This window comes from Myotis lucifugus, unplaced genomic scaffold, assembly GCF_000147115.1.
Source record: "Myotis lucifugus unplaced genomic scaffold, Myoluc2.0 scaffold_2034, whole genome shotgun sequence".
NCBI lineage: Eukaryota > Metazoa > Chordata > Mammalia > Chiroptera > Vespertilionidae > Myotis > Myotis lucifugus.
Genome location: NW_005873082.1, coordinates 1 through 23,391, shown reverse-complemented (window position 1 = coordinate 23,391; position 23,391 = coordinate 1). Strand labels below are relative to the sequence as shown.

Sequence of the window (23,391 nt, the reverse complement as noted above, 5' to 3'; positions counted from 1 at the left end):
CCAAGGTGATGGTTACTGGGAACTTTGGGAAATATGGGCTAAATGACATCCAGTCTCCTTCTAACCCCGAGATTTCATGAAGAAAGACATTTGTGAAAAAAGACATTCTATGCGGATCGAGGTCCCTTGGCCACAGATTCCTCCCACAGCCGTGGGAGCCTTGCTTCTTGGCCAGGCCATGGAGCCCAAAGTGCCTGCCAGCCTGAGTCTTTCTTTCTATGACTTGGTTGACAGGAGCTCCATGACCCTCTCCGCGTCCCCCTTCTGGGCCCTGTCACCAGGCCCGCCTCTCGGCAGGGACTGAGCAGGGGTCAGAGTTCTGCATTTCTAAGAAACAACTGGAGCCTGGCCCGGCCCTCCTGACTTCCGGCAGAATGCTCTGTTTATTTGCGGATTTTTCTTTACTTGCCCTGGTCCTACCCACCAGTTACTTTTCATCAGGCATTCATTAGAATTAACACGATAACCTTTCCTGAAGGGCCCATGTGTTGAATCAAAAGCTTCTTTATTAGTACAGTGTGCCCTCTTAATTAGAGGTTTGGGGAGATGCAGTATGGCCATCTTGCAATAATAATTATAATTATGAGGATAATTATGCCTTGTGTTTATTACAGAACTTTCCCCAAGCATCTCTGTATCTACTGCAGCTCAGGTATTAGCATCTGGGAGCACTGGGGGAAGGTGTGCTTGAGTCCAGCTGCTGTCCAGATGTTGGTGTTGCCCCAGACCGCTCATGCTACCCCAAGTAGCATGAAATTCTTCCAGCCCCAGAGTCGTCTTGTCTGAGGACTCTCTGAGCAAGGTGGAGGCTCCAGGAAATTGGTGGAGAAGGCAGGGCTCCAAGGTCAAGTCCAAGAGGGATGAAAGTCCTCTGGGCTTTGGCTCATGCCCTGCCCACACCTGGGTTGCCTTCCCTCTCTCCTTTCTGGCCCTAGTAACCTCTCACTCATCAGCGTCCAGCCTGAATCCAGGGTGACCAAATGTCCTGAGTTTTCTGGGACTGAGGAGGTGTCCCCCGGGATGCAGGACTGTCAGTGCTAAAATTGGGAACATCCTGGGTAAACTGGGACAAATTGGTTACCCTCCTGGAATCTTTGCATTCAGGTCCTTAGTGCTCCACCATCTCACCAAAATGACCTTGGACAATTGACCTATCAACAGGGGCCTCATTTTTCTTCCTGTGAAGGTAACTCATGGTTCTTATGGGGATTTAATGAGTTTATGTATGAAAAGTGTCTAGTACTGTGCCTGGCACATAGTGAATCCTCAGTGACGTTGGCTATAGTTGTTTTATTGGGTTGAGTGAGACCTTTGAGATGACCTGGCCTCCATCTGGTTCAGGAATCCGCTCTGTGGTGACCCTGCCTGAGGACACCCCACAGTGCAGCACTCACGTCCTCACACAGGAGCCTTTTCTTTGTGACTGGTGACCTACTCCCTGTCCCGTCAGCCCTGAGGGCCCATAGAGGATGGGGCCCTCTTCTTGAAGACATCTCACGGCTCCTTGAGGGTGACTCACCTGTCTCCAGCCTGGGTCTTCTCTTCCCTGGGCACATCCTGACTGTATCCCCTGGAAGCAGTGTTATCTGCCCCTGTAGGCCCCAGGGCTCAGCATTGAACTTGGCTCCACTCAGGGGGCTTTTCTGGACTGTAAACAGGTATTGTGGGTGTAGATGGTACCCATCCTCTGAATTAGACCTGGAGAGAAATGTCCTGAGAGCAGAAGGTGACTGGCTCATAAAGAAGCTGAGGGGCCTCTTTCCCCAAAATCACAGGCCCTGAACTGGAAAGGCTCGTGGGAGTCTGAAGCCAAGGCTCCGGTACCCCACTGAAGGGCTCAGCATGAACTCCCCTTTCTCTGGCCCAGCCTAGAGATAGGCACTGGGGATGCTCTTCACTCAAGGGGCCGGATAGCAGGATGGTTAGGGCCCCTGGCTTCCTGATCAGCCTAATCTGCCTTCACGTCTTACTCCCTTCTTTTTAGCTGTATGGCCTTGACCCAGTCCCTTAGTTGCACTTTCCTCGTGTGTTCAGAGGGGAGAATTTTCACAGCCCAGCACATATGAAATAGTAACTCTTACTATTTATGGTTATTACTACTCCAACCCCCCAGGGAATGGACTTGAAGCAGTTTTCTTCTTGCGCACAGATGGGAAGATGACTGGGCAAGGCTGAGGTTTGTTCCAGCGGGTCTGGACGCTTGGCTGTCCATGTTCTTGTCCCAGGGATCATGGGGAACCATTCCCAAGAGCCTCTCAGCAGGGATTGGAGTCCACGTGCTGTGTTAGTGGCTGGTGCTATGGCCTGTAAGGCGCAGGGTATGTTTGCAGGAATCTCTGGGGGCCTTTGCCATCAATGGAAGCCAGACTGTTCTTAGTAGGAACTTTGTGGTGCACCCCTCCCCCCACATGTACACCGGCCTCTGGTAGACAGTTCTGAGGTTAAAGGATGGAGGAAACAGATGGGGTTCCCAGTAACAAAAGAGAATCATAGAGAAGTCACAGGACACAATGTGGAGCAGTGCCTGGCACACAGTAGGGTCTTGGTTCCTCTTTCACAATCTGCTGCTTGCCTTATTATTACTATTTTTAAAGCATCCAAGTATTATTGTTGTTTGTTTGGTTTTTGCATTCAGGTGCCTAACTGTATTTTATACAGTTAGGTTTGTTGATCTGTTCCTTTGTGATTCTTTTATAGCTCCTAGATATAGAAAGTATTCCTCGCATAAGAGGTTGTATAAATGTTAAATTCTGTTTTGTTTTGTATTTTTTGCTTTGATTTAAAAAATATTTAGAGTGTAATTTGATGTAGAGTTTATTTTGATTTTTAGGTTATTGAGAGTCTCTCTTTTTTTGTTTTCCCAAAATTGTTAATTGGTTGGCTATTCTAACATCAGTTATTAATCCTTTCCTGATTTTTTTGTGAGGCCTCCTTTAGCATTTATTAAATTATGACATATTACTTATGGACCACATGGGCTATATATTTTATTCCTATGATCTATTTTCCCTGTGGCCCTCTTTTGAAATAATTGTAGCCTTGCAATATTGGTTGCCACCCATCTTTTTTTCTTATAGAGTCATGCTTGCTCTTTCCTCCAGTTGAAATTTAAAACCATTTCATAAGTTAAAAAACATTTTGGGATTTGAGTAGGAATTACATTAAGCAATCTATAAATCTGTTTCTTTAAAAATCAACATGATTTTAATATTTTGACTTGTTATCAATGAACATGTTATAGCTTCACATACAAATCAATTTTTAAAAACATTTTTGTGTGAACTCTTCTACTTTTCTTAATATTATTCAGATCCATTTTTTCATTATTGCTATCACTGTATATTTTATATTACTGTTGCTGTTCAGAATAGGATCCTCAAAAACTCCATTTTTATTGCTGGCGTATAGAATGTCATTGACTTTTGCATGTTTATTTGGGTCAGCCACTTTGCTGAAGTCTGTTTCATTTGCGTTGTCAGATGACTTTGGGTGTTTGAGGTTACACAGTCGTTGCAAATACACATCATAATAATGTCTTGTCTGTTTCCAATTTTATGTTTTCTGTTTCTTTGGACAGAACTCCTAAGTCCATGTTAAGGGATGCAGGTGGTGGGAGGCATCCTTTGTGGCTCTTTGTTTTAAAGGGACAGCTTCTGATGTTTCCCTTGGTGTTGCTCCTGGCTTGTAGATCTGTCGCTTCCACCCAATGGACTGATATGATTGACAGCCACCACAGCCGTCCCTTGGAGCCATTTGTGCTCTGGCACCAGGCACTAGGGACTCGTTGTTTGGAAGGGTTTGTTCTTTCTAGAATCCCCAGCCTACCCCAAACTTTGAGCCCACAGAGCTGGTCCAGTCCCAGCCCTGACCTCTACTGAAAGCCTGGCTTCCTGGGATTGGGTCCCCGCGCAGACTTCGCATCCTCTTCCGCCATCCTCGCCTGCTGATATAGGAGCTGGTGGTTCTGGCAGCAGGGCTGCGCTCACTCAGCACAGCCTGGACCAGAGGAGGCAGTAAGACACTCCTTCCAGGATGCCCTACCGGACCCCTGTGGCCCTCAGTCATCTGGACTTTTGTCTTTACCCCACGTGCCCCCTTTCTTTCCTCACCAACTCAGGGAGGTCACCAATACCCTGCCCTGCTCCAGGCCTGCTAGGCCTCTGCTGGCACCGTGCTCTGTGGTCTTTCCAGTCCAGTGGGAAAGCAGAAAGAAAAAGGGGTCAATACAATACAATACAATACAATACAATACAATACAATACAATACAGGATGAAGAGGTTTTATTCTCACAATATGAGGCTAAGAGGCTGGAGCATCTAACTGCAGTGAGAGAAGAAGGCTTCTTGAAGGAGGTGACACTTGAGCTGGTCTTGGAGCAAGAGTAGAAATTCTATGAGGCAGATGAGGGAGAAGGGCTTCTCTTCTGACTGTTTCTATAGGCTTTGCATTATTGTTGCTGTTCACAGTAGGATCTTTATAAACTTTCTTTTCTTGCTGGTATATAGGAATATTATTGATTTCTGTATATTTAATTTGGAAAAATCTTCAAAGGCTTAGAGGCCTGGGGGAAGCCTGGCCTCTTTGGGAAAAAGACAAGAGTTTGCTGAGAGGGAGATGGGGCAGTGTTTTCTGAGTTGGTGAGTGAGTGCTCCTGGGGTTCAGGGATTGAGGAGTTAGGAGGGGATCACCAGTAATGGGGGCACTTAGGGAAGAAGAAACAACATCTGTAGCATTACCTCTGCATTCCTGCCCGGCACTTTGTTAGTACATTTAGTACTTTGTATTACATTTACTTTCCCTGACAGCTTTGCTAGGTGGATAATGATACCCCCATTGTACAGATGAAGAAACTGAGGCCCAGGGAACTTACATGACTTAGATGAACCTCATCCCTTAGCCTTCACACTTTCAGTGTCTCCCTGCTGTCATATATATATAACACTTTTATTGACATATGATTCATATACCCTACAGTTCAGCCATTTAAAGTATACAATTTAGCGGTTTTAGTATATTCATAGATTTGTACCGCTATCACCACAATCAAATTTTAGAACATTTGCTTACCTTCACCAAGAAACCTTCACCACTTCATCTCCATCTCACAGTCCTTCGATGCCCCCCAGCCTTATGGAACCACTCATCTACTTTCTGCCTCTATATACTTGGCTATTCTGGACATTTCATATAAATGGTCTCATACACTATATGGTCCATTGTGACTGGCTTATTTCACTTAAGCATAATGTTTTCAAGGTCCTTCAATATTGTAGCATGTATTGGTACTTCCTTTCTTTTTATTGCTAAACGTATTCCTTTTATGGAGATACCGCATTTTGCTTATCCATTCAGCAGTTGATGGACATCCGGGTTGCTTCCATGTTTTGGCTGTTATGAATAATGCTGCTATGAGCATCCATGTGTAATGTGTTTTTGTGTGGACACCTGGTTCCAGTTCTCCCGGGTGTACACTGCGAGTGGAATTGCTGGCCGTATGGTAATTCTTGAGGAACGGCCAGCGAGCCTGCACACAGCTTCCTTGCTGCCTCTTGTACAAGGCTTTCTTTCCGTCAGCGTGACAGGACTGGGAAGGTCATGTCTATGTGAATTGCCTATTTTCAAAGAAGCAGACTGTTATCAAGTACTCATAAGACTGCAGCTTCACTGCTGAGTCTTTGACGGTTCCTTAGGGACTTGTCGACTTGGCAGGGCCTCCAAGGCATTGCCATGAATGCTGGTCGCCGCTGCGCTGGCAGAACCCTGCCTTCCACGTTCTGGCTAGTAGGACGTGGTAATGGAGAGGGACAAGTGTGATTACGGGTGATGAAGGCTCCCAGAAGAGAGAGAGTAGGGTTTCAAGCCTGGCACAGGAGGGACAGGCGGGAGAGCAAGGAGGCTGGGAGGGTGGACCGGGTCGGGTCCACATGGTTTGGGGCAAGTCCTCGGGCAGCTCTGGCTGCTGACTCTGGTCTGTCTTTGTTTTTTGGCTGCAGATCTGGCCGAGTGCAAGCTGGTTTCTTTCCCCATCGGCATCTACAAGGTCCTGCGGAATGTCACCGACCAGATCCACCTCATCACGCTGGCCAACAACGAGCTCAAGTCCCTCACCAGCAAGTTCATGACCACATTCTGTCAGCTTCAAGGTAGGCCCTGGTCAGCTCAGCTTAGCTCAGGGGGGCATGGCCAGCCCTCGTCCTCAAGCTCTGACACTCTTGGGAGGGGAACTAGGGCCAGCCCCATCAGCTGCACCTGGGAAGTCTCTGCCAGGGGGAGGCTTTGAGGATGGACCTGTGTCCTTCCTGAAGCGTAGAAACCTCTGTCGCGTCTGCCTCGCTGGCTGTGAATCAGATTGGCTAATGGTCTAGGTGTGGGTCCTGGAGTGACCCTCTTATTCTGAGCAGACCAGCGGGGTCTTTGGGGTCTTGAGGCCCAGCAGTATCTCTTGGTGACTTGAACAAGCCCCCTTCTGCTCCCCCAATCCGGCATTGTTCTCCTGTGCTGCTCTCTTAGTTCAGGAGTGACAGATTCCAGAATGTTGGTGTTTCCTCTGCTGGGCACACACAGAGCAAGTGGACAGTGGGGCTTGGGAGCGAGGTGGGCAGGAGGCCAGGAGGTGGGTATTATCGATTCTTTTGAAGTGGCTCCTCCGGATGGACAGCAGCATGCAGGTGTCGCCGCAGTGCTTGTCCCCTTCTCCATAGAGCAGCCCCTCCATCCTCTGCAAGAGTCCAGGGCCACTCAGCCAGCCTGGGATGGAGCTGCGACCTGGGCATGTGGCATGTGCTTTCAAAGTGGTGGAGCAGGAGTGTTGGGGAGAGCACAAGAGGCATGACCTTCCTGCCTTCTAGAATTCTCTATCTGCTAGGAGCATGGAAAGGGTCTAAGAGCCTGTGTAGAGAAACACGTATGTAAAATGGAAACGGGGGAACAGAGCAACTCGAGCGAGCCTGTCTCCTACAGCTGATCTTAGGCTTCTTAGGGAAACCACAGGAGGGAGCACAGGCCGGCCTGGAAAGACCCCCGTGAGGTGCAGACACGAGGGCAAGAACGTGGGCTTGGTCTGTGCAGTCATTTCTGAGTGAAGCTCACAGGGCTCATATTTTTACATAAAATAAAAGCGATCAAACACTAGATTTAGCCTGAGGGCCACTGGTTGGGAGAATCTCCCATAAATATTAGAGCTGTTTCCGTCCCCTCATTTCAGGGATGGAGAATGAAGGTCAGGGAGAGCAGGGACGTGCCCGCCCGGGGTCTCAGAGCAGTACACCCTGGTTGCCCACCTCGCAGGCCAGGTGCTTCCCCAGGACACCTGCATGAGCTCACGGGTCCTCCAGAGCTGAATCCAGCCCGCTGGAATGGGGTGTTTGCTTTCCAGAGGGGGAGGGAATGATGGACCGTGGATGGTGGGGGTGGGTGGGGCCCCTGGAAGGGCAGTCAGGCAAGCGGGCTTCCTTTGGGTGAGAGGAGTTCATTTGTACATTTTCCTTCATTCACTCTGTCCTGCGCTCCTGCTGCGTCCAGGCCTGTGGGAGGCTCAGAACAAAGGCCACTAAGCTGGTCTCCCACTGAAGGAGCCCAGGGACGTGGAACAGACGCGCCAACACCGAGTGCTGTGACGCTAGTGTGGACAAAACACGGGGCTGCTGGGCCGAGGAACAAAATCTTCCCGAGAGTGGCAAGGGCAGCGGGGTGGGTGTGGAAGCGAGGCTCTCAGAGGATCTGACATTCGGCAGCGCCTTGCGGGATGAGTGAGCAGGCCCTCTCAGGGGGACCACGACGGGTGTCAGAGAAATGTGCTAGAGCCCCGTGCATTCGTGCCTGGGCCCTGGAAATACAGTCATGACAATACCCTCTGGGTCAGAAGTCTGTTGAAGGGTACAGTTTGAACTCCCTCCTGTGCTGGCTGCGGCTCCTGATGCCCCCACACGCCTTGGATTACAAAGGGATGGCCGTGTGCCCAGCAGGAAGGGGCTGGAGCTGAGGACCAACCTGGCTCCCACGGAGGTAGCGCTGAGTCCCAGCCTTTGTCGTAGCTTCTCTTTCAAATAAGAAAACCTTCACATCTTCTGTGCGAAGAGGAAGCTTGAATAAGGTTTTCTGGGCTCCTCACAGCCTGCCAGTGTCCTGACGAAGGAGGGGGCTGCTTTTGTGTTGGGGAGAGAGCCATCTGTGAACTCCCTGCCTGCCAAGTTGTCTCCTGTGGGCAGCCTGGGAACCGTCTTCTGCTAGGCTCATGGCCCCTCAGAGCAAAGTCTTATTATTTATTTATTTGCTTATTTGTATTTATTAGTCTGCTTGTTTGTTTGTTTATCTGTGTATCTGGTTGTTTGTTTATTTGTTTATCCTCACCCATTGATTTTTTTTTTTAGAGAGTGGAAGGGAGCGAGGGAGGGAGAGAGGGAGAGAGAGAGAGAGAGAGAGAGAGAGAGAGAGAACATCAACATGAAAGAGGCACATTGATTGGTTGCCTTTTGCATGTACCCTGACTGGGGTTTGGAGATCGAATCTGCTACCCAGGTATGTGCCCTTGACCAAGAATCAAACTGGTGATGCTCTATCCACTGAGCAACACCAGCCAGGGCAGAGCAAGATTATCTTTAAATGATTCCATCCCTTTATGTCCTTCACCCATTTTATGACAAGAAAAAGCAAGAAAGACCTGGGAAGGACAGTGGCAGAAATGGAATCAGCCCAAAGGGCAATGAGTCCCAGTGTCCAGCTGTGGCTCTTTTGTTCCCTCTTTTTCTGTGTCCCCATCTCCCCACGTCCTCTCCGTGCAAATCATTCAGCTCTTTTTTTTAAAATGTAATTGTTTTTAGGTTGATTTTTACAGAGACTGAAGGAGGGAGGGAGGAGAGAGAGAGACATTGATTTAAGAGAGAAACATCCACTGGTTGCCCCCTGCACACGGCCCGACCGGGAATCACACCCACAACCTGGGAATGTGCTCTGACCAGGAATCGAAGCTGCCACCTTCTGGCGTCCAGGATGCTGCAACCAACTGAGCCGAGCCGGCCAGGGCTCATTCAGCTCTTCTTACTGCGTGTGTGTGAGACACCCCTGCAGAGTGAACGAAGACCACCCAAATGAGAACTGCAGGGGCTGCTCATTCAGAGCTGCTCTAGCAAGGGAGTCAGCCTCTGTGCTTGCCTTGGGCAGAGACTCAAAGGCAGGCAGAGGGGAGGGAAAGCTTTACAGTGGAGGAAGGGAAGGCTTCGGGTGTGGCCTGATTGGAGGCCTTTGGCCCGAGGACCCTGGAGGCAGGCCTGCTGGCCGTGGGGCATCCTGTGCGATGGGTTAGGGTGTGTATTTGGCTTTCTCTGCTTGGTGCTAAGTTGGAAGTGGGGACAAAAGTTAAGGAAACTGGTCCTGGCTGGTTTGGCTCAGTGCATAGAGTGTTGGCCTGGGGACTGAAAGGCCCAGGTTCGATTCCGGTCAAGGGCACATGCCCGGGTTGTGCAGGAGGCAGCCAGTCAATGATTCTCTCTCATCATTGATGTTTCTATCTTTCTCTCCCTCTCCCTTCCTCTCTGAAATCAATAAAAATATATTTTAAAAAAAGTTAAGGAAACTGTCAGTAATCAAGTCCTGGCCATTGGGTCCATTTGTTACAGAGGGCAATGTTTGGTTTCCAGGATTGTTGATAGCGATAGCAGTCTGACTTCCCATGAGTCTGACTTAGGGCAGACAGCTTCCTGAGCTGTCACTGTTGAGATGGGTTGGTTTCCTGGGCAGGTTGTGGGTCAGAGTTCTATTCTTACAGTTGGTCTGGCCATTGCCTGTGCGTATATTCAGTCTCTCACAGCCTGTCTTTCAGTGAACTTCAGCAGTTCCTCAGGAGCGCCTGCTCTGCGCCCAGCCGTGGGCACGAACAGGTGAGGAAGAGCAGGAGAGCCCAAGTTCACAGGGTGCATGCTGAGGGTTTTACATATGTTATCTCATCCAGCCCTCATAGCGCCCGGTATTTGAGAAGGCTAAGAAAACTGAGACCTAGGTTCGCTTGCTCGGACCCAGCCCTGGGTCCCGCCCCCAGACTGGGACGCAGCTTCACCTTGGAGGAGGCAGACAGAATCCTCATCCATTCCCTGCACCAGGCCGGCGCGGCAGTTCCTCCGGGAGTGCAGACCCTGCGAGCCTTCACCACTGAGCTAGTTGTCGAAGCCGTTGTCTGTTGCCTGCGTGTGATCAATCCTGCTGTGGGCTCCGGCCTCAGCCCCCTGCTGCCTCTCGCCATGTCTGCCTGTTTCCACCTGGCCATGAGCCTGGCTCAGGCCTGCATGGACCTGGGCTATCCTTTGGAGCTTGGCTATCAGAACTTCCTCTACCCCAGTGAGCCTGACCTCCGGGACCTGCTTCTCTTCTTGGCTGAGCGTCTACCTGCCAATGCCTCTGAGGACGCAGACCAGCCTGCAGGTGACTCAGCGATCCTTCTCCGGGCCATCGGGGGCCACATTCGGGACCAGCTGGCCCTGCCCTGGGTTCCACCCCTTCTTCGCACTCCTAAGCTGCAGCACCTCCAGGGCTCGGCCCCCCAGAATCCTTTCCATGCCAGGAAGCTGGTCGTGCCTGAATTGAGTTCCACAGGAGAGCCCCGGGAGTTCCAGGCAAGTTCCCTGCTACTACCAGCCCCCACGCAGGTGCCTCAGCCTGCCGGGAGGGTGGCCTCGCTCCTCGAACACCATGCCATCCAGCTCTGCCAGCACACAGCCCGGGACCACCCTGGGGACAAGGCCTGGGTCCACCAGGCATCCTGTCTCCCCGCACAGGATAGGCGGGCTCAGCTGCAGCAGCTGCAGAAGCACCTGACTGAGCATCTGCATCAGACCTGGGGCCAGCTGGGGGCCCCCCCACAAACCCAGGACTTGGGAGAGCTGCTGCAGGCCTGGGGTGCTGGGACCACGGCTGGTGCTCCCAAGGGCTCCCGCTTCACACATTCAGAGAAGTTCACCTTCCATCTGGAGCCCGAGGCCCAGGTAGCCCAGGTGTCAGCTGTGCCAGCCACCTCCCGGTGGCCTGAACCAGACACGTGGGCAGCTCAAGAGCAGGAGCTGGAGGCTCTCCGGGAGCTGCTAAATGGAGTGAACCTTATCATTGAAGAGGTTGCAGCCAACAGGAAGACGCTGGGAATCGGCCTTGTGCAGATGGAGACCCGGTGTCGGCAGACGGAGCTCAGCACAACGGAGAGGGAGCAGGCCCTGCACCTGAAGTGCCGGGCGGTGCAGCTGCTGCCAGACGGGGCTGCCAACCTTGCCAAGCTACAGCTCGTGGTAGAGAGTAGTGCCCAGCGGTCATCCACTTGGCGGGCCAGTGGGAAAAGCACCGGGCCCCGCTCCTTGCTGAGTACCGCCACCTCCGAAAGCTCCAGGTTTGCAGAGAGCTGGAATCTTCTCGGCGGCTGGCAGAGATCCAGGAGCGGCACCGGAGCGTTCGGGCCGCTGCTGAAGAGGCCCGCAGGAAGGAGGGGATCTATAAGCGGCTGGTGTCCGAGCTGGAGACCCTGCCCAGAGACGTGTCCCGGCCGGCCTGTACCCAGCGCATCCTGGAGATTGTGGGTAACATCCGGAAGCAGAAGGAAGAGATCACTAAGATCTTGTCTGACACAAGGCAGCTTCAGAAGGAAATCGACTCCCTGTCTGGGAAGCTGGACCGGACATTTGCGGTGACTGATGAGCTGGTGTTCACGGACGCCAAGAAGGATGGTGCTCTGCGGAAGGCCTACAAGTTCCTAGCTGCCTTGCATGAGCACTGCAGCCAGCTCCTCCAGACCATCGAGGACCTGGGCACCCTCCTGCGGGAGGTCCGAGACCTGGAGGAGCAGATCGAGACTGAGATGGGCAAGAAGACCCTCAGCAACCTGGAGAAGATCCAAGAGGACTTCCGGGCCCTTCGCCAGGAGAACGCTGGCCTCCAGGGGCAGGTCCATGAGACCTGAGGGGCCCCCGCAGAGGTCTCCCCCACCCCCAGCCTCAGCAGGGATTTGAAGTGTTGGAGCCGATGGCCAAGCACTGGCCCTCGCTGTTCCCTGTGCTTGCTGTCCAGTCCCTCCTGCTGGGGTGGCTCCTGTCCACCTGACCCCAATCCTTACCTGGGGTGAGTGGCCAGAGGCTGGGAGCTTGGCTGAAGTTTACTGGGGATAGTACTGGGGTTTGGGGCCTTGGATCCCCAAAAAGTGAGGGACTCTGTCCAAAAGAAAGAAAACTGAGACCTCGACCTGGTCCTCGAGGAGCTCCTGGTCTCAGAGGCGTCGGGTGTGTAAGCAGACAGCACCTTATTGGGTGAGGGGTGGTGCAGCCAACGGTTGCTCAGTCCCATGTTTTTCCCTCACTTCCTGCTTTGCTCCCGCCCACTGTGTTACTCTTCTCTAGCTGCTGGCACTTAGCAGGTGGAAGGGGAGAAAAGGGGTACAGTCCCAGGAAAGCGCGGCGGACAGTGAAGCTTTGCCGCAGGCAGTTGGGCTCTGACGTCTTGATTTTAGTCTGGGACCAGGCAGATCTGCTCTGATGGGTTCCCTCAGCACGGCCCGCCACTGAAATAGCAGGTCTGGGAGAGTCCATCTCACTGAGTTATCCACGGGAAAGCTCCCAGTTGCCGACGACCAAGAGTCCCTACCTGATGCTGAGGCGGTGATCGGCTGTGACCTTCTGCATCGGTTTTTGCTGTCGGCCCACAAGGGCATCTGGGGTTACCTGGCTGACCTCAGTGGGGAAAAGGCCACGCTGTTCGTGACCCCTGCATCTGTGCTTGCAGACAGCGGTTCAGCCCTCCCCAGCAGAGAATTAAAGGAACCCAGGTGCCATGGCCTTCGGCTTACTTTGCATAGAATCCCAGAGATAGGACTACCAGGGCCAGCGGGCGAGAGCATTTTAAGAGAGCATGGTGTACACCATGAAGTCATCGAGCACTGCCCTGACCCTGAGCCCGGGGCCCACCAGGTGAAGAGCAACCTTGTCTGTGGTCAGGCTGAACCGGGCCCCACAAGATGAGAGGCTGGGTCGTTTGGTGTGTAAAGCACAGACACCGAGTTCGAGTCCAGTTCTGGAGTGTGACATCTCCCACATCCCCTGTAGATCCGTGCTCCGTGCTGATCTTGGCTCTCTGACCCTCAGCTGCAGTTAGGTGCAGCCTTTGGGGAGCCCCAGCAGGAGAGCAGAGGGAGAGTGGAGAGAAAGGTCAGTGAATTTATTCTCCTGGCCACCTCCCTGTGAGGTCCACCTCGGGCTAGCTGTGCCCCTTGTCCAGAGGTCACTTTTCTCAAGGCAGCTTCAACATGACTCTCTCTCTGGGTGGTGACAGCTCCCTGCTCGTAACCCCGGGTTGCTGCATGATCCCTTGAAATTCCACTGCAGCCTCTCACAGCATTGGAAATACTTTTTGTTGCAAATAAACTCTCCTTGAGTTAATTTGAGTACGCCAGCTCTTTCCAGTGGGGGCCCTGACTGGTGCTCTCTGCAACTGATTAGCTTGGTAATCACAGGCAGGTTAACTGCTCTGTGCCTCAGTTTCCCCCTCGGTACAATGGAATAATACTGGTAATAGTCTTTACCCAGAGAGCCCTTGTGAAGATTGAATATGTTAACCCATGCCCAGCCCTGAGAGTGGCTGCATCCCCAGCACTGTCCAGCGCAGTACCTGGCACAGAGTCGTGGGCGTTACCCACTGAGCAGGTGAATCAATGACTTCCGACCATGTGGTCAGCAGAATAATGACCCTCCCAAAAGATATCCACATCCTAGTCCTTGGAACCTGTGACTGTTTCCTTTCATGGTAAGAGAGACTTTGCGGATGTGATTTAGTTAAGGACCTTGAGACCAGGTGATACCCTGGGTTGAGTGAGTGGGTCCAGTGTCATCACAGGGTCCTTATAAGGAGGCAGGAGGGCCAGAGTCAGAGAAGCTGATGTCACAGCCGCAACAGAGACTGGATGATGTGGTTCCAAACCTCCAGAAGCTGGAGAAGTCAAGGAACAGATTCTTCGCTAGACCCTGCAAAAGGCACACAGCTCTGCGGACACTGTCTCCTTTTATAGATGAGGAAACTGAGGCAGAGAGTGCCTAAGTAACTTGCCCGAGGTCACACAGCGAAAAAGAAGGGGTTGGGACTTCGGGCCCAGATCCACAGAGCTCCTTTATAACTACTAATAGGATTAAAGGGTATGCACTCTTTTGCAACTTGCCTTTTTTTGTTTGTTAATCCTCACCTGAGGATATTTTTCCATTGATTTTTAGAGGGAGTGGAAGGGATGGGGAGAGACAGAGAAAGACATCAATGTGAGAGAGACACATAGATTGGTTGCCTTCCGCACGTGCCCCAACCAGGACCGGGGATCGAGCCTGCAACCGAGGTACGTGCTCTTGAGCAGAATCAAACCCAGGACCCTTCAGTCCGAGGGCTGATGCTCTAGCCCCTGAGCCAAACCAGCTCGGTCATAACTTGCCTTTTTTTACTTAGCAGTACGTTTTAGAAATTGGTCCATGTTGGGACAGTGACAACAGCCTTATTCTTTTCATGGGGGCAGAATGGTCAGCACCATTTTAGTTTGTTGCAGACACAGAACAGTTTTCTCACCCCTTCCCTCTGTCCACCTGAGGAGAGGGTGTGGCTTTTAGAAACTCCACTCTTGTCTCCTTGCCCCTGTGCCCAGCTGTCTTTGTGCGGAGCATGAGCCGTTTGAAGGACACATTTTGCACCCCGACTGACCCTGCCCTGCAGGGGGCCCTTGTGGGCAGGAACACGACTGCTTATCGATGTGGGTGTGGCACCCAAGGCACTGACTGATCCTCGGTGGATGGGTACTTTTGGAGTTGGCGCACTCCCTTGCCTGCCTGCCTCCATAGTTACGGTCGGCCAGCCTCATCAGTTCCTTAATGGAATCAGTAGGCCTCCTTTCTCGCTGGGGTCAGTCTAAGGCTTCTGAGTCAGCCTTGGCAGTTGTCCAAGATAAGGAGGATGCGGAAGTAATACGAAGAACTTGGGGAAGGAAGGTCCATTTAACAGACACCTGAAACCACAGTTTAATAGCTAGTAAATAAGGGAATATCGTGAGGGGCTGCTCTCAGGGTGGGGACAGTGCTGGGAGAGGATGGAGTAGGTCTCCTCCCAGAGACCCTGTCCATCCGGGAGCCCAGGCTGGTTGGCTCTGAACCTTGGTGTAAGCGAGCGGGAAGAAACATCTGGAGGCCCCCCATGCCACCCCCTGGGACCAGAGCACCTCAGCCCTCTCTCCCAGAGAGAAGGTAGCAAGACCCTGGGCATTGTTGTGACCCCAACAATGAAAAGGAATGTGTTGTGCCCCCAGGGGTGTGAAGCAAAGCTGGATGTGGCTGCAACCATGTTTAGTTGGCAGCTCAGCACATCAGCCGAGCAGGTAGCTGGGCTATTGGCCACATTTTTGTTCCTTCTCTGAAGTGGGAACAACAGAGAAAACCTCAGGTACCTAGGCTGAGGTGACATAAAGTCCCAGGAGCTGGTTAAGACTGGGACTTTGACAGGGATGGGGGCATCTATCCCAGGGAACCTACCTTTTTGCCTTTCCCTGGTGAGGGGGCCTGCAAGCAGTTCCACGGTTTGGTTTCCCCTCAAAACCTACCAGGTTTGTCATGAACAAGTTTGCACTCATAAGTGTTTGACAACTTAAAAGAAATGGACCAACCGGTTCCTTAAAAACCACAAACTACCAAAACTCAAGCAGATAGAATATCCAATCTGAAAAACCCTATAACCATTCAATAAACTGAATTCATACTTACAATGACCCTAAAAAAGGAAATCCTAAAAGAAAGAAATCGCTCGGCGCAGATTTTACAGGAGAAGTCTAGCAAACTCGCCAACAAGAATTAACATCCGTTTTACATAGTCTCTTCCATAAAATGGAAGAGAAGGGCACACTCTCTAATAAAGCCAGTATTACTTTTATTTCAAATCCAGATGTGAACGAGACAAAAATAAATTACAAAGAAAACTACAGACCACTATCTCACATTAATTAAGACACGAAAAATTCTCAGCAAAGTATTAGCAATCAAACCCAGCAGTGTATGAAAAGAATTATATGCCATGACCAAGTGGTAATTATCACTTTTTTCAGATGTGCAAGGCTGGCTCAACATTTGAAAATCAGCCATTTATCTATCATATATATATTGATAGAGAAAAAGCATTTGACAAACTCCAACATCCATTTATGATTTAAAAAAGAAAAAACTCGACAAACTAGGAACACAGGAGAAATAACTCAATTTGGTAAAGAACATCTATAAAAATCCCACAGCTAACATCAGACTTGATGATGAAATGCTTTACCTGTAAAATTGAGGACAGCAAAGATGTCTGCCCTCATTTTGAAAGTTCTAACCACTGCAATAAGGTAAGAAAAAAATTAAGGCTATAGATGGGAAATGAAGAAATAAAACTCTCTATTTGTGATATAATTGTCTACATAGAAAACCCCAAGGAATCTACAAAACAACCCTCCTAGCTCAGCAAGTTCCTGGAATATAAGATCAACATAAAATCTTAGACTAGGTCATGCACACTCATCCTCAAAATGGTTTCTCCCTGAGATAAATCCATGACCTTCCCAGGGTCGCTGAGGCCTTGCATAACGTGGTTCCAGCCTCATTTCCACCACTTTCCCTCTCTCTCTCCTCTGTGTTAGTTAATGACGGACTCCGTGAAAGCAAACACTGCAGGGGAAGGGGACGGAAATGATGGGAGAGGATCCTACTTTAGATAGGGTGACATTCAAGCAAAGACACAAATGAAGTGACGTAGCAGAGCATCCTAGAAAGAAGGAACTCCAGGTGCCAAGACCCAAGGCAGCAGCATGCTCGGTGTGTTGGAGGAAACGCTGTCTGGCAAAGGCAAGTTGGCGAAGCACTGACTAGATGTTCTCCAGCATCCCTTCCAACACTGACCTTGGACCTGTGGCCTGCACAGGGGTGTTTTCTGGTTTGAGGCGTGGCTGTCTAAGGACCTGGCTGCTGGAGGGGTTTGGGGTTCGTGTGGCTCTGCTGATGAGCCTTGTGTTCAGGATGTCCTGGAAATGGGAATGAGAGGCAGCCAGGACCCCTCAAACAGGCAGATCTGTTTTCCTCTTGTCATCACTTATCAAATATTTGCTGAGTGTAGGGAACAAAGATGGATCAGAAACAGCCCCCATGGGATCAGAGACCGCATGGCGGAGCAGGTGCCTGCAATGGGGCTGGCACTCAGGTGGGTGGGTCCAGAGGGCCCTCAGGCAGGGCTCTGTTCCAACTGCGGAACCTGGAACTGGCTGTTGGGACCCCGGAGCCCTTTATCTCCCACAGGAGGATGCAGAGGGACAAGTGGGCTGGCTACGTAACTGGTTGGCCCCGTGCAAAATGAAAATGTAGGACCCTGAACACAGGCAGGAGGAAAGTACTGTTAAAGGAACATGAAAAGCCTTTTCCTTGCCTCTGTGGCCACTCTCTTAGTGTGTCATGGTGATTTTCATTTGCTATTTAATGCCCTTCCAAGTCAGGAAAATATTGAAACTTTAAATTATTAGTATGAATTTTACCATTCCTCTTTATATTGTACAACGCCCGTTTTAAATGCAAATACCAGCATTTGACCCGTATATGGGGTCATAAGATTATGCCATTTGGATTTCGTGGCTTGTTTCCAGAGGGTCCTCAAGTGGCCAGAGGAAGCTCCAGCCAGACTCAGGAAGGTCGGAAGGAGGAAGACAGGAAGTGCGGCTGCTCACAAGTGCCTAGGGTACCCCCCGACTCCTCACGATGAAGGGCACACGTGCACGTACCCTCGAGCCTGGCAGTTCCCACACATGCGAGACCACCCCACTTCACCCTGGCCAGGCGTAGGACCTGGCGAGGTCCAGCCAGGCATCCCAAGGATCTGTAGCCCCTGCCTCAGGATATGCTCAGTACCTGAGGCCGAGGTGAGCGAGAGGTTTCCTCCTGCCAAGACTCAGCCTCCAGCTGCCGCCTAGCAGACACGTTGGTGCTGCCCGCCCCGGGGACAAGGAGTACCAGGGGACAGCTGCCACCGTGCTCTACCCCAAGACACCATGGGCACGTGTGCCGGCTGACCCTCCCTGTGCCCAGGCCCCTTCCAGGGAGAGAGGGCTGCAACCGTTGCAGGATAGGGGTGAAGAGGGGGAGCCCAGCATGTCCTGGGTGCCTGGGGGCAGGAGAGCTGGCTCCCGAGAACCCATCCTGGGGAGCTGGTGGGAGTCAGGACCCGGTGTATAAGCTGATACTCCAGGACTTCGCTCTACTTATAAATCACAGATTCAAGGATAAAATTATTAAGACTTCGTTAGTCCACGCAGACCCAGGGAAAAGCCCTGAGACTGGAAATCTACCTTCGTAAGCGGAAGGCAGGGAAAGACCAAAGAAGGAGGCTGGCCACTCCAGTCTGGTAATTAACAGAGTTTATTAAGGGAAACTTGTATACGAGGCATGTCTTAGGCGGCTGCGAGACTGAATGGATCCTAAAGAATTCTGGGGAGTAAAGCGGGGGAACAGTCACGGGTACTAGTTCATGGATGCTGCCAGGTACGGGGAATTGCTGCACATGTTTGGCCAGGTCAGGACAGCAACCTGTTCCAGGAACCAGCACGTAACAGGAGGCAAGGGACAGATGCTGATGTATGTCAGAGTGAACGTCAGTTATCATCAGACAGTTCATGGGGTTGAGGGGAGGGGGGTTGCAGAAAGCAACTGCTGTTGTGGCCCGGGTCCCGCTTGCAGGGAGTGGTCACATCTTGGAACAGCCTCTCGCCACAGACTTTCATGACGGCAGCGCAGAACATTCAGCCACAAGTGCCGGGCCCTTGGGAACCTGGGGCCCTGTGTGACTGTGCTGGTCACAGGCCCATGAAGCCAGCCTCGGGGAGAAGAGCTGAGGTCATTCTTCAGGTCACTTGGCATTTCTGAGCCTCAGTTTCCTTTTTGCCAGACAAGGTGGGAAGGCTCACCTGTCATTTAACAAAGGAGAGACTATAAGGCAGCGGTTCTCAACCTGTGGGTCTCGACCCCTTTGGGGGTCGAACGACCCTTTCACAGGGGTCACCTAAGACCATTGTAAAACACATATATAATTACATATTGTTTTTGTGATTAATCACTATGCTTTAATTATGTTCAATTTGTAACAATGAAATTGGGGGTCACCACAACATGAAGAAGTGTATTAAAGGGTCGCTGCATTAGGAAGGTTGAGAACCACTGCAGTATAAGGTCACTTGGGGACAGAGCCTGGGAAACCAGCAGAACTCCAGGCCCCTGTGGGTGCTCTCATGGCGGTTCTGCTGCTCTGTCTCTCCCATTCTCCTGCTGTCCACTGACTTCCTCTGCTTCCTTAGGTTCCTTCCTGGTGTTTACTGAGCACCTACTGTGTGCCAGACATTGTGCAAAGCACTTTGCATACACGCAGTCTTCACAGCAGCCCTATGCTATGAGGATAACAATAGCACGTATGAATGCGTACTCTGTACTGGGCACCGAGCCAAGTGCTTTTCCCATGTTAACAGATGTAACCCTCCAACAACCCTATGAGACAGGTACTGCTAGTCCCTTTCTACAGGTGAGGAGACAGACCTAATGCGGTTAGATAACGGAGTGAACAAGTTGTAGATGGCACAGTTGGGTGTGAACTCAGGCCGTGGGGGCCCCAGGTGCAGCACAGTTAGGCCCTGCATTTATGCCACCCTTGCTGCCTTCCTGGCCTGGGGCAGCTGGCAGCGTCTCTAGGCTGCTTTCCTTCTCACCCTCCCTTCTCTTCCTCCCCCACATGGCAGAGCTCCGCCTGGAAGGGAACTTCCTGCACCGCCTCCCCAACGAGGTCAGTGCCCTGCAGCACCTCAAGGCCATCGACCTGTCTCGGAACCAGTTTCACGACTTCCCTGAGCAGCTCACCACCCTGCCGGCACTGGAGACCATCAATCTGGAGGAGAACGAGATTGTGGGTGAGTGGACAGCCCCCCCCACCCCCCCCGCAGCACCACCTTCCTCCAACTCCCTTTCCTGAGTGAAGCTCACAGGGCTCAAGGGGCACCAGGCATGGGGCTGTGGAGTCACATTTCCAGAGACCGGAGGGCAGCACTAGGCTTTCTGGCGTGAGATGGCTGAGCACAGGGCACTGGGCCCTCGAAGGGAACCATTCTGAGGCCTTGCCACCTGCCGGGGGCTGGGTTGGGCACTTGCTTTCACCTGAGAGGTAGAAGGCCTCAGCATTCCCCACGGAGAGGCCTGCATAGCTGGGCCACCCTTGGGCCACAAGCTGTCCCTCTGGCATCTCTCTGCCAGCCGAGGCTGCCTCTAAGACCCTTACACATTTGCTCCTCCCCGAGTCCCTGGCTCGCCCTTCCTGGTCTCCACAGTGCGCTCTTCACCATTAGTACGCGGGGGCCACTGGGAAACAGGATTGGAACACCCTCTCTGCCTTCCCCCAGTCGCCAATGCTGCCTGTCCCTGTCTCTGTCCAGAGTGCTGGAGAGCTGCCCCCATGCTCTGCATCTCAGAGCTCAGCCTTGCTAGGACCTATTCAGGGTATAAGAGGCACTTCGGAACACAGACACGGGTCTGGACATGGACATGGATGTAGGCTTTGGGGAAGTGTTCCTTCGTTCACCAGCTGCCATTTTTTATTGAGCAGCTTGTTCTGTGCCAGGCACTGTGCTGGAGACAGATGGACAAAGCGTCCTCCTGTTCTCATGGGGCTGGTGGCATGGTCAGTCACACAGCTGATATTCAGTGAGCATTTAAATGTGCTCCTGTTTAAACCTCCCCACAACTTTATGAGGCAGATACTGTTCCTCTCCCCAGGCGAGGAAACTGAGGCACCGGGAAGGTCAGTAACTTGGCCCAGGTCATGGCACCTGGGCATGGCACAAGGTCTTGCCAACCCAAGCAGTCTTGCTTCAGAACCCCAGCTACTCAGGACAGTGCTTTGCATAAGGAGAGAAGGTGTTTGCACATAGCCGTAGGGAGATAGAAAGCCACAAGCCGCATAACTGGTTGGAAGGAAATTCTCTTGGGGTGGAGGGGACAGCGTATGGTGTGAGGCAGGACCTCCTAGGCCAGGTGGGCAACCAGCCTCGCTCCTGACAGCTCACCTCATGCGCCGGAGCAGGTGGGCAGCGTCCCGGATGGAAGTACTGGAAGATCAGAGGTGCTTGAGCTGGATGTACGTTCAAATCGTTCGGGGAGCTTTACAAAAACCCTGTGCCAGGACCACAGCCCCTGCCAATTCAGTCAGAATCTCTGATGATGGTTTTTAAAACTCCCTAGATCAGCGGTTCTCAACCTGTGGGTCTCGACCCCTTTGGCGGTCGAACGATCCTTTCACAGGGGTCGCCTAAGACCATCCTGCATATCAGATATTTACATTACGATTCATAACAGTAGCAACATTACAGTTATGAAGTAGCAATGAAAATAATGTTATGGTTGGGTCACAACATGAGGAACTGTATTTAAAGGGCCAGAAGGTTGAGAACCACTGCCCTAGATGGTTCCAGTGTGCAGATGAGATGGAACCACCAAGTTGGATCAGAACCTCCCACCAACAATCCCATTCTATCCCTGAAGAAGCTGTAACCTCCCTTTTCCTCCTCCTCCCAATGACTGGTGTGTGTGTGTGTGTGTGTGTGTGTGTGTGTGTCTACATCCGGAGAGCTCACAGTTGGCCCAGAGCAGGTTTGAGTTCTGCCTCAGGCCGGCCTGTAGTGTGTGGATTCTCGACTTCATGTAGGAAAGATTTCACAACATGAGTCCAGGTGGGTTTGAGAGTGTCAGCGTCCTCCTGTTCCATCACCTTTCTTGGCCCCGCCCCCTAATCTGTCCCTCTCCCCAACAGATGTGCCCGTGGAGAAGCTAGCCGCCATGCCTGCCTTGCGCAGCATCAACCTCCGCTTCAACCCGCTGAACGCCGAGGTGCGCGTCATCGCCCCGCCACTCATCAAGTTTGACATGCTCATGTCTCCAGAGGGCACGCGGGCCCCCCCACCTTAGGCCTCCCTCCTCATGCCCACCCAGAAGGGACAGAAGCCACTTGGCCTGGCACCCTGAGGGGAGGGAGCCCCAAGGGCCCGTGGGAGGCCAAGCTTGGAGGGCTGGGGATGGGTGGGCCCAACAGCGCGTGGGAGGGGGTGCAGCGGTCCAGGATAGATAGCTTAGAGCTGTAGAGGGTCCTGGAATGCCCAGAGGAGGAGGCGAGGTGGGGGCTAGAGCCAGGACTCTGGGCATTCATAGCCTCTGTGCAAACTTGGGCAGGCCCCCACCCTCTCTGAGACTTACAATTTCGGGAAAGGGCTAGTGGCAGTGGGTCTCTGCCTCCTTGGGCTCCTTGGAGGCCTTTTAGGGGACACATGCCACCAAGTCTTCAATTCCTCGGTATCTTCTGAGCTCGCAGCTGAGCATCGCTGAGCATTTCCTGGGCCCCTGTGGGTTGAGGCCTTGCTTCTAGTGCTGAGAGCCAGTCGCTGCCCTGAGACGAACAGAAGACAACCTGCATCTATTTATTGCTTCCTGAGAACCCACCCTTCTCCGTGCCCCATCCTGAGCCCTGTGGAGCCCTGGATGGGCAGGAGCCTGAACCGGGAGTTGCGGGAAAGCTGCGGAGAGAGTGCGGACGCTGCAGCAGGGCTGACGATGTTTACACAGGAGCCCCAGGGCCAGCAGGCGAGAAAACGGGAGCAGATCAAGTTGGCGCCGTCCTTCCTCATGATTAAGAAATTGCTGGAGTGACCAGCTGTGCCTGGCACCACCTTGAGCTACAGGAGAGTGGCCCAGAGAGAAAGAAAGCCATTTGCGCCTGTGCCTCCCTCCGCACAGTCTCTCTCTGGCAGCAGCAGACTGGCTGCCTTGTCATTGGTTCACCTGGACGCAGGCGGCACTGTGGACTGTTGGATTGTAGCCGGCCAGCCCCCGGGTCACCACTCAAAGCCCTGATAACCTCGTCATTTCTAGGCTCTGAACCTGGAGCCTGGCCAGGCAGTAGGGTGACCTGCCATCCGTGTTTGCTCGGGACTTTCAGTGCTAACACGGGGACAGGACCGGCACAGGGACAGCCGGTGGCTCCACCAGGTGAGGCCTGGGCTCTGGCTTCCTGTGACAATACCTGTGGTGTGGAGAACCCCTGACCTCTTGACCCTGCAGGCATCTACCTCCCACCTTCTCATCTGTGGAGCAAGCAGATCCGCCCACCTGGTCTGGACTTTTGTCAGCGTCTGTGGGAGATGCCTGAGTCCCCAGGACTTGGGGCAAACCAGGCCACCCAAATCCTACTTCCGTGCGCCAGTGGCCACTCTGCCACACTCAGAGCACTGACCCTTTCTCAGAATGTTCCCATTCTATTCCCCGTCCCCTCCCCTTCCCCAGCCCTGAGCTGTCCTGCCCGGGCCT

The 23,391-nt window shown here is 52.3% G+C and overlaps 1 pseudogene; it reads left to right on the top strand.

Moving 5' to 3' along the window:
- Positions 1-5,795: 5,795 nt before the first annotated feature.
- Positions 5,796-13,366, top strand: LOC102439317 (annotated as a pseudogene).
- Positions 13,367-23,391: the final 10,025 nt, after the last annotated feature.